This window comes from Siphateles boraxobius, unplaced genomic scaffold (genome assembly GCF_051911475.1).
Source record: "Siphateles boraxobius isolate OS27281-9 unplaced genomic scaffold, OSU_SipBor_1 24, whole genome shotgun sequence".
Taxonomy (NCBI): domain Eukaryota; kingdom Metazoa; phylum Chordata; class Actinopteri; order Cypriniformes; family Leuciscidae; genus Siphateles; species Siphateles boraxobius.
This window is the reverse complement of record NW_027508855.1, coordinates 13,249,986-13,259,415: the sequence shown is the minus strand read 5'-3', so window position 1 is coordinate 13,259,415 and position 9,430 is coordinate 13,249,986. Positions and strand designations below refer to the sequence as shown.

At 42.4% G+C, this 9,430-nt stretch overlaps 1 pseudogene; it reads right to left on the bottom strand.

Annotated features, from left to right (window-relative positions):
- Positions 1-590: 590 nt before the first annotated feature.
- LOC143749308 (uncharacterized) lies at positions 591-3,054 on the bottom strand (annotated as a pseudogene).
- Between the last annotated feature and the right edge of the window lie 6,376 nt (positions 3,055-9,430).

Genomic DNA, 9,430 nt, shown 5'->3' with positions numbered 1-9,430 from the left:
AGAAACGCAAGATCCGACCACGGGCATAAGGTTTGGCGACAGGCAGGGGTGATCTCAGGCGAGATCCCAATTCATCAGCTCCGTTCTAATGTAACATCGAATGTGACTGAAAGGGAACGTGATTCATTGCACCAATATACTTCTAGTTCTAGTTCTTTTTAGAACTAGTTACTTTTGCACCTTGCTTTGAAGTAGAAAGAGGTTGGAAATACCTTTGCAGAAATACACTGTTAATGAAACAATCAAATGCCTCTCACGCTGCCCAAGAGCGACGTTTGGATGAATATGTAAATATGTGCTGGGCGCTTTCCTAAATAAAATAAACAACAAAAACGACAGCGGTGAAAAAACAGCAGCTGAGAAAGCATCTGATCATAGCGATTTGGATATTTTTGTACAAGCTCTGCAATTCACCAGTATCATGTCGACAGATGAGGTAATTCAAATTATACTTATGATAGTTTGCTTATAAAGTATATTTGAGACTATTCAGATGTGGTATGTGAGATTTTGAAACACCTTAAAGGTGCAGCTTGGACAGATCTTCAGTGAAGGACCCAGGGTCACAGGGTGTTTCAGGTCTTTGATCTTCAGACACCCTCACCTGGGCGACCAAACCGGGGTTGATGACAGTCCCCGGTTTGTGTCCAAGCAGCGCGCTACTCCATGCTTCTCCCCTCTTAATCCATAACCACCTTGAGGCTTTTTCGGCGGCCTCTCTGATGTTTTTAGTGGCTCTTCTTTCACGCAACCCTCTGATGCCAAGGAGCCCAAATGCTCGATTGACAGATTGACTTAGAAAGCCCCTGCAGCCCACTTCTATTGGCTCACAACTGGCCCTCCATCCTCTCCCTCTGCATGTCTCCATCAGCTCAAGATATTTGGCCTTCTTCCTTTCGAAAGCCTCCTCCATCCTGTCCTCCCAGGGGACAGTAAGCTCCACTTGCACAACTTGCTTTGTTGAGTCAGATGTTAAGACCAGATCTGGCCTCAGTGACGTCCTTGCTATGTGCTCTGGGAACTTTAACTGCCTCCCAAGGTCCGCATGCAACTGCGAGTAACGGGCCATGGCTAGTAGTCCAGTTGAGGCCTTACGTTCTCCCTGAGGTTTCTCCCCTGCCCTAACAAAGGAGATGTTGTGCCTCACTGGGACTTGATGTTTAGACTCCCGGATTGCGGTGCAAATGGTATCCGCTACTACCTACAGCACCTGGTTATGGCGCCAAGTGTACCTCCCCTCTCCTAGTGCTTTAGGGCAGCAACTTAGGACGTGCTCCAGGGAACCACGAGCCGGGCACAGAGGGCATGTTGGTGTTTCTGCTAGGCCCCAAATATGAAGGTTAGATGGACTTGGGAGGACATCATACACCGACTGGATCAAGAACTTAAGTCTTGCGGGTTCAGACTTCCATAGTTCTGTCCAGCTGATCTTCCGGGCAACTGCATGATTCCAATTAGCCCAGGCTCCTTGTTGGCGCATTGCCACGGTCCTACTTTGACGTTCGTCCTCCACCTAAGCACGAATCTCTCCCTGCACCATCGTCGTCTCTCTCGTCCTTTGGCTTTGTCGTAGCGTGGTTTTGTGTGGCTACCTAGACCAGCTCTTCCCACTGCCACAGAGCCAACTAAGACCCTATGTCTCAGTCTTGCTTCTGCTTGGTCGACTGCCTCTTGCGCTCGCCATTTCCTCCCAGTTCTAACCGTGATGCCTGCTGAAGAGACTCTGGTGTCAGCTGAGTCTCTGTAAAGCAACACCTCCCTGGCTCTGGTGACTTTGAACTCCTCGGTCAGGCCAGTAAAAGGAAGCTGCAACTTGTTGTTGTGCCCATACAGAGCAATGCTGCTCAGGCTCTTCGGCAGACCCAGTCATCTCCGCAGGTATTGGCTGATATTACGTTCAAAGCCCTCCACAAGGGATACTGGGACTTCGTAAATCAGTAGTGGCCACAGGAGTCTTGGCAGGATACCATGCTGATATATCCATGCCTTGTACTTCCCCGGAAGACCGGACTTGTCCACCTCTGATAGCCACGTCTTCAGCTCCATGTGGGCTGCTTCCACTGCTGCCTTGTCCTTCAGAGTGCTGTCGAAGATCTTCCCTAGGCTCTTCACTGGCTTCTCTGACACTGTTGGAATAGTGATTCCATCCACATAAAAACGGTGTTTGTCCTCCACTCTCCCCTTTCTCAGGACCAAGGATCTGGACTTAGCTGGCTTGAACATCATTCTTGCCTATGCCGTGATCCTTTCCAGACCACAGAGGAGCCACCTGCACCCTGCCACTGATGTTGATGTGACAGTCAGATCGTCCATGTAGGCTCGAATTGGCGGTTGGCGAATGCCGAATCTGGACAGGGGGCCCCTACATTCCACCTCAGCAGCCTTGACCAGCATGCTCATCGCTAGGGTAAACAATACCACCGATCTGGTGCAGCCTGTGATAATGCCCTTCTCTAGGCGGTGCCACGCAGATGTTACTGTTCCAGAGGTTAATCTCTGGCTGAAACTGCTGTAGTAGTCCCTTATGAGTTCAGTGATCTTCTCAGGAATGTAGTGTATCGTCAGAGCTGTTGTCACCAGCTTGTGTGGAATTGATCCGTAGGCGTCGGCCAAGTCAAGCCAGAGGACCGCCAGGTCTCCTTGATTTTCTCTCGCCTCCCGTATCAACTGGGTGATCAATCCTGTGTGTTCCAGACAGCCCGGCATGCCTGGGACTCCGCCCTTCTGCACCCAGATGTCAATGTAGGAATTCCTCAGGAGATACTCAGACAACCTGTTGGCCAGAATCTTGAAAAAGATTTTGCCTTCCACACTGAGCAGCGAGATGTCACTCGCGTTCTCCTCCTTTGGTATCCAAACACCCTCTGCGTGACGCCATTGCTGGGCCACCTTTCCCCTCCGCCATACTACCCTGATGAGTCTCCACATCCTCTCCAGGAGTCTCGGACAATATTTATAGACTTTGAATGGCACTCCACTCGGCCTCCTTGTTTGCGGCAGGCCATAAAACCCGCCGGTGTTCTGATGGTTTGCTAGGTGTAGCATGTCAAGCATGGAGGTTCTGGACACTGTGGGGTGACACTGGTTCCTGCTCCTCCTCCGTCTCACCAGGATCAGTGCTTAGCACTGGCTCTGAGACTATAGTTAGAATTAATCCCTTTATTCCCTTTACATATTAACAATGCAGTACAGAATAGCTCTTCGTCGTCATCCTGAACATTGTATAGGCTAAGGACTTTTTTTTCAATTGTGAGGTGGCATAAGGACAGTCAGTCTCACTTTCTTTTGTTCACTTGGAATAGTTCACCAACATTTTTTTTATTCTGTCAGCGTTTACTCACCTTCATGTCCTACTGAACCTATATGATTTACTTTCTTTTTGTGTAATGTGAGAAGTGAAGAACAGATGCTTTAGGGGCGCCATCACCACCCCATACCTCTCCTCCTGTGCCTCTCAGCCCGCCGTACAGAGATAAGTTTCTGCCTCAGGATGTCCCGGAGCTTTGTCAGGGCTGGCTTTTCCTCCTCGCTCGCCCTCTTATACTGACGGTTTAGGGCCTTCAGCTCTTTCCTGAGCTGGGAGATCTTGGTCTCACGCCGGTTTGGCCTCACGGTTTTCTGAGCCTACGGTACTTTGATGCAGAATCTCTCTGCACCGATGCTGATGATTAGAATGCTCATCTACTGCAGTCGCTGATCAACTTCTCCTCTGCAGGATGCATCTAGAGTAGCCTCAACATCCTCTTCAAACTGCCGCCACTCGGCCTCCTTGTTTGCAGCAGGCCACAAAACCCGCCGGTGTTCTGATGGTTTGCTAGGTGTATCATGTCAAGCATGGAGGTTCTGGACACTGTGGGGTGACTCTGGTTCCTGCTCCTCCTCCGTCTCACCAGGATCAGTGCTTAGCACTGGCTCTGAGACTATAGTTAGAATTAATCCCTTTATTCCCTTTACATATTAACAATGCAGTACAGAATAGCTCTTTCGTCGTTATCCTGAGCATTGTATAGGCTAAGATTTTTTTTTGTGTGTGTCATTGAACGGAAAAGAGGTCATAGTGTGCCTAAACCTCACATCCTTTGATTTTCCCGGCAAAAACTATATTTTGGTATTTTGACAAAAATAAATGCAGCCTGGGTGAGCATAAGATACTTCTTTCAGAAACATTACAACAAAACATCTTACTGACCCCAATCTTTTGAATGGTAGTGTGCATAAAAGTCATAATTAAAGACTTAGAGCTGATATGTGTTCCAGTGTGAGCACCAGGTGCTGATGGTGAGAGTTTATATGCAGCATTTGCAAATTTTTTCAAACAAATTGCATTTTAACAACATAACTTTTTTGATCCTGGCACTTGTAGCAGGTGTGTTTCGGTTCCTGGTAATTTCATATCAACTTCAGATCCACTAGCATCCCTCATAAAGGACAGGAATAAGCCATCTGGAGTATATCTGGAACTGTCACTGTTGGGATGTTTTCAACTGTGAGGTGGGATAAGGACAGTCAGTCTGACTTTCTTTTGTTCACTTGGAATAGTTCACCAACATTTTTTTTATTCTGTCAGCGTTTACTCACCTTCATGTCCTACTGAACCTATATGACTTACTTTCTTTTGTGTAATGTGAGAAGTGAAGAACAGATGCTTTAGGGCATCTGATTTATGTTTAATTCAGTTAATGCTGAAAGAGGAGGTAACAATGGGTGACTTATGGTACTTAATATACTCTAATATACAGGTGCTGGTCATATAATTAGAATATCATCAAAAAGTTGATTTATTTCAGTAATTCCATTCAAAAAATGAAATTTGGATATTATATTCATTCATTACACACAGACTGATATATTTCAACTGTTCCTTCCTTTTAATTTTGATGATTATAACTGACAACTAATGAAAACCCCAAAATCAGTATCTCAGAAAATTAGAATATTGTGGAAAGGTTCAATATTGGACACCTGGTGCCACACTCTAATCAGCTAATTAACTCAAAACACCTGCAAAGGCCTTTAAATGGTCTCTCAGTCTAGTTCTGTAGGCTACACAATCATGGGGAAGACTGCTGAGTTGACAGCAGTCCAAAAGACGACCATTGACATCTTGCACAAGGAGGGCAGGACACAAAAGGTTATTTCTAAAGAGGCTGGCTGTTCACAGAGCTCTGTGTCCAACCACATTAATAGAGAGGCGAAGGAAAGGAAAAGATGTGGTAGAAAAAGGTGTACAAGCAATAGGGATAACTGCACCCTGGAGAGGATTGTGAAACAAAACCCATAAGAAAATGTGGGGGAGATTCACAAAGAGTGGACTGCAGCTGGACTCAGTGCTTCAAGAACCACCACGTACAAACGTATGCAAGACATGGGTTTCAGCTGTCGCATTCCTTGTGTCAAGCCGTGTGTATGATGTGACATAATTTAAAGAGATTTTCTACATTATCAGTAGCCTATAAAATAAATAAGCAAACACTTTATTAACGTTACATGCAGGGATGCAGTAGCCTGGCAAGCCAGACCTATCAAGATGTTAGGTCTGGGAACTCACAATTGGCATACCTCAATCCGAGGGGCGGGATAAACGGTTGTCTTTCAAATTCCCTCTGCACGCAATAGGACAGCGCTACAACCAACCAGAGCAACGAACGGCTGTGGCTGAGTGAGTCGGGCGTTTTTCCACCAGAGGAGCTAGTTGATATATTAAACTTTTGCTGTATCCGGTCGTCAAAACTACGAACACATCTTCCTTTTTTAAGAATGACTTAAGTGACGTTCTCTCAACTCCAAGTCATCCAGAGTCGCGGCCAAAGCCGATTCGAAAGACCGCTGTTCGCCAGCAGCATCTTCTTTGTTTTCAAGTAGCAGGGAAATCACGCGGAACTATGCGCGGAACCGTCACAACTCTGCCGTCATTATGTTAAGCCCGCCCACCAACTCTATACACGATGTGATTGGCCTGACCAGAGTTTGGTTATTCCAGCTCAAAAGTCTATGGAGAGTTGCTAGACCACCCTTTCTGCAAAATAATTTTTGCTGCCGCTAGGGTGCGTCTAGATTTCTAGGCTAGGGATGCAGCATATGAGAGTGGAAGTAGTTTTAAAAATATCTTAATACTCTGAAAATATCCTGCTATGTGACATTGAAAAGGACAACCTCAGATTATATTATACTTCAGATAATACATAAAAATTACCACAGTCAAAATACTTTTTTCAAAGCTGAATTTTAAGCAGTCTTCAGTGTCATATGGTCCTTCAGAAATCATTAAAATATGCGGATGTTGTGCCCAAAAAAAACGATACTAAACGAAAAAATACTAGTTTTATTCAGCAAGGATGCATTAAAGTAAGCAACAGTGCAATTATAATATAAAGACAATTATAATGTTACAAAATATTTCTATTGTAAATAAAAGCTTTTCATAATGTCTAATAAAACGTTGATAATAAAAATAGACTAATCATTAATAATTGAGCAACAATACTAATTGTTAATTAGCACCAAATCAGCATATTATAATGATTTCTGATTTGTGATCTTGTGATATTGAAGACTGGAGTAAAGTCTACAAATTTAGCTTTGCCATCACAGGAATGAATTACATCTTAATAATAATAATAATAATAATAATACTAATGTATTAATATTTCACAATATTACTGTTTTTACTGTATTTTTGATCAAATAAATTCAGCCTTAGTGAGCATGAGACTTTTTTCAACAAAAAAAAAAAATTCTTAATTATTCCAAGCTTTTGACCAGTAGTGTATATAGATTATTTCTAATTTAAAAAATCAACACAAAACAATTAGTTTTACCACAGGACCATTAAAATGAACCAGTGGAATCAGTTGACTCAATGTGGTGAAAAACCTAAAAAATAACCAATTTTCATCATGTGAAAAATATATTTTCCCCCATAAAATACGTCTATTTTAACCTAAAATGATGTTGGAAACAAAATGTCCATTTGACAGCTGCCCATACTTCAAAAAAATTGTGATAAATCTCTGATTACAGTGTATCATCCGACTGGTGACCATTAATGATCCATTATTCTTACAAAGTAAAAATCAAAGCTCAATAAACATCACAGTCAAAGTCAGTAGAATATAAGACACCTGTCAGACTGAGACATGCAGAGATGGCAAGAGAAGAGAAGTCAGACAGTAAGAAAGATAAAGAGAAGATGAAAAACAGAATGAGAAAGCATTAAAGTATGTAGGTAGTCAGTGTGTCCGTTCCACATGACATCACTAAGAACATTCTCATTCTGTTACTATAGCAATGCTTGTAGAAACACAGAAGCTACAGTGACAGAAGAGAAACATAATCACATTATTCATTTTATACTTTATTTTTCTTATATTTCAACACTGTTTAATAATGTAATTTTTTGTCCAGTTTGTAAAGTTTATTTTTTCCACTCTATGAATGTGAATGTCAATATTAGATAAAATAATGACAACACAGCCATATTCATAAAGCTGATGATAATTGGTTCTATACTGCTTTAATACTGTATTTTAATCGTTATGCCAACAATGTTTTAACTTAAGAGTAAAGGGAGAAAATACCTTTCCAGTAGCCAACAGTAAACTAGAGTGTGCACGTGTGTGTATGTGTGGTAATTTCGTTTTTGCTAAATTATCTGTTGACTGTTGAATAATTAATATTCTCTACTACTATCACAGATCGTTTTTCCCCCATCTACAATATAAAGAAAGTCATATATCATTTTATGAGACACGTGTTTGATTAATAGCTGAGATGGAGAAGGGGGAAACCCTTCTCTCTCTCTCTCTCTCTCTCTCTCTCTCTCTCTCTCTCTCTCTCTCTCTCTCTCTCTCTCTCTCTCTCTCTCTCTCTCTCTCTCTCTCTCTCTCTCTTAACTTGCTTTTGGCAGATCAACCCTATTCAGCCCAGACCATTACACTTAATCATCCATGCTGGGTCAAAGTCATTATCTGTAATGGCAGGGACAAAGCTCTACCAGATTTGGGGGGATTCTGGGATGGATTTAGATTCTCCTTTAAAGAGAGAGCGGTTCCAGCCACATCAGTCGCGTAAATCAACTTTCATGTGCAAACGCCTCATCACTGCCCATCTTAACCAGACTTACTGGGTTTGATTAAGACTTTTTAAGATATGGTTAATTTTTAATGTTTTAAAATAAAAAGAGAGGCACATAAAAGTGAGAGATGAAAGGTTGTGCATCTGGTTGCCTTAGCATGTCTGAGTTTTAAAGTGCAACCTGTAGGGACCGAACTCAGATGGAACAATCTAAAAGCTTTTTGAAAAAACAACGCTGTTTAAGTTGGCAGGAGGATGCAGTCACAAAGCTGCATATTCATGGTGGTATACGAGGGATGGAAGAAATATGATAGGTCTTAATTGAATTAAGACACCAGAGAATACATGTTGTCTTCAGGCTTGGTTGACAAAGAGAAATGAGGAGGGAAGGGAAGAAATAAAAAGAACGGACTCCTGTCTGCGAGCATTTGCATGCCCTGAAACAATGAATCTAGGGGGAAAAAACAAACTACTGGAATATGATCTTTGAGACAATGTCCAAGGGTAAAAAGAAGTGAATATGCAAAACACCACGAGCGGACATACTTACTGCAAATGCAAATTCCATAGTTTCCATTTCTTCACAACCAGCAGATGTTTTGTTGAGCTGCAGCAACCAGTTCTTAGAGCTTTACCTCAAAACGGTGGCAGATTGATGGGAACTCTAATGGTTTCCGTTGTAATGGAAAGGGGGAATACATCTGCAAGGGAGGAGTGAGTGCGTTTTTTTCTCTGTTCCCTCTTTCTGTGGTGTAGTAAAGCGAGGTACAGGCCTTTCCTGTGGCCTCCGCAGAATGACGCTGAACGTTAAAAACAGAAGTGACTCAGGAGATGATGAAAAACATACTGTACTGTCTGCCCACTCCAGAAGTTCTGGAAAGTTAAAATGAGGATGGAGATGAAATGTCTGACTGAGGTCCATAGTCTACGCTTTGTCTCATTTCTGATTATTTCAGGTTATATAAAAACAAAACAAAACAGCCTTTTGTTCCAGTTCAATTTGCCTCGAGGCTGTTTACACAAAACATTTTTTAAACTAAAAATGGAAAACTCTTTATTCATTATGGCCGTTCATTTACACGGCAACAGCGGTTTGGGGGCTTGTGAACACAAACTTTTGAAAACGTGTTTCTAAATGCAACTTTTTGAAAACTATATGGTCTCCATGTAAACTACAAATACATGAATTTGTGAAAATGACTACGTTATCCACATGCTTATTACGTGTCCAGTCTATAGACGCAGGGTGTTCCTATACAAAGTGACATTGCCAACTACTGGCCTGGCAGCATAATAAAGTGTTTTAAAATTTAATCAACGGGGATCATCTGTAAGCGAAAAACGGTAAAACATTTCC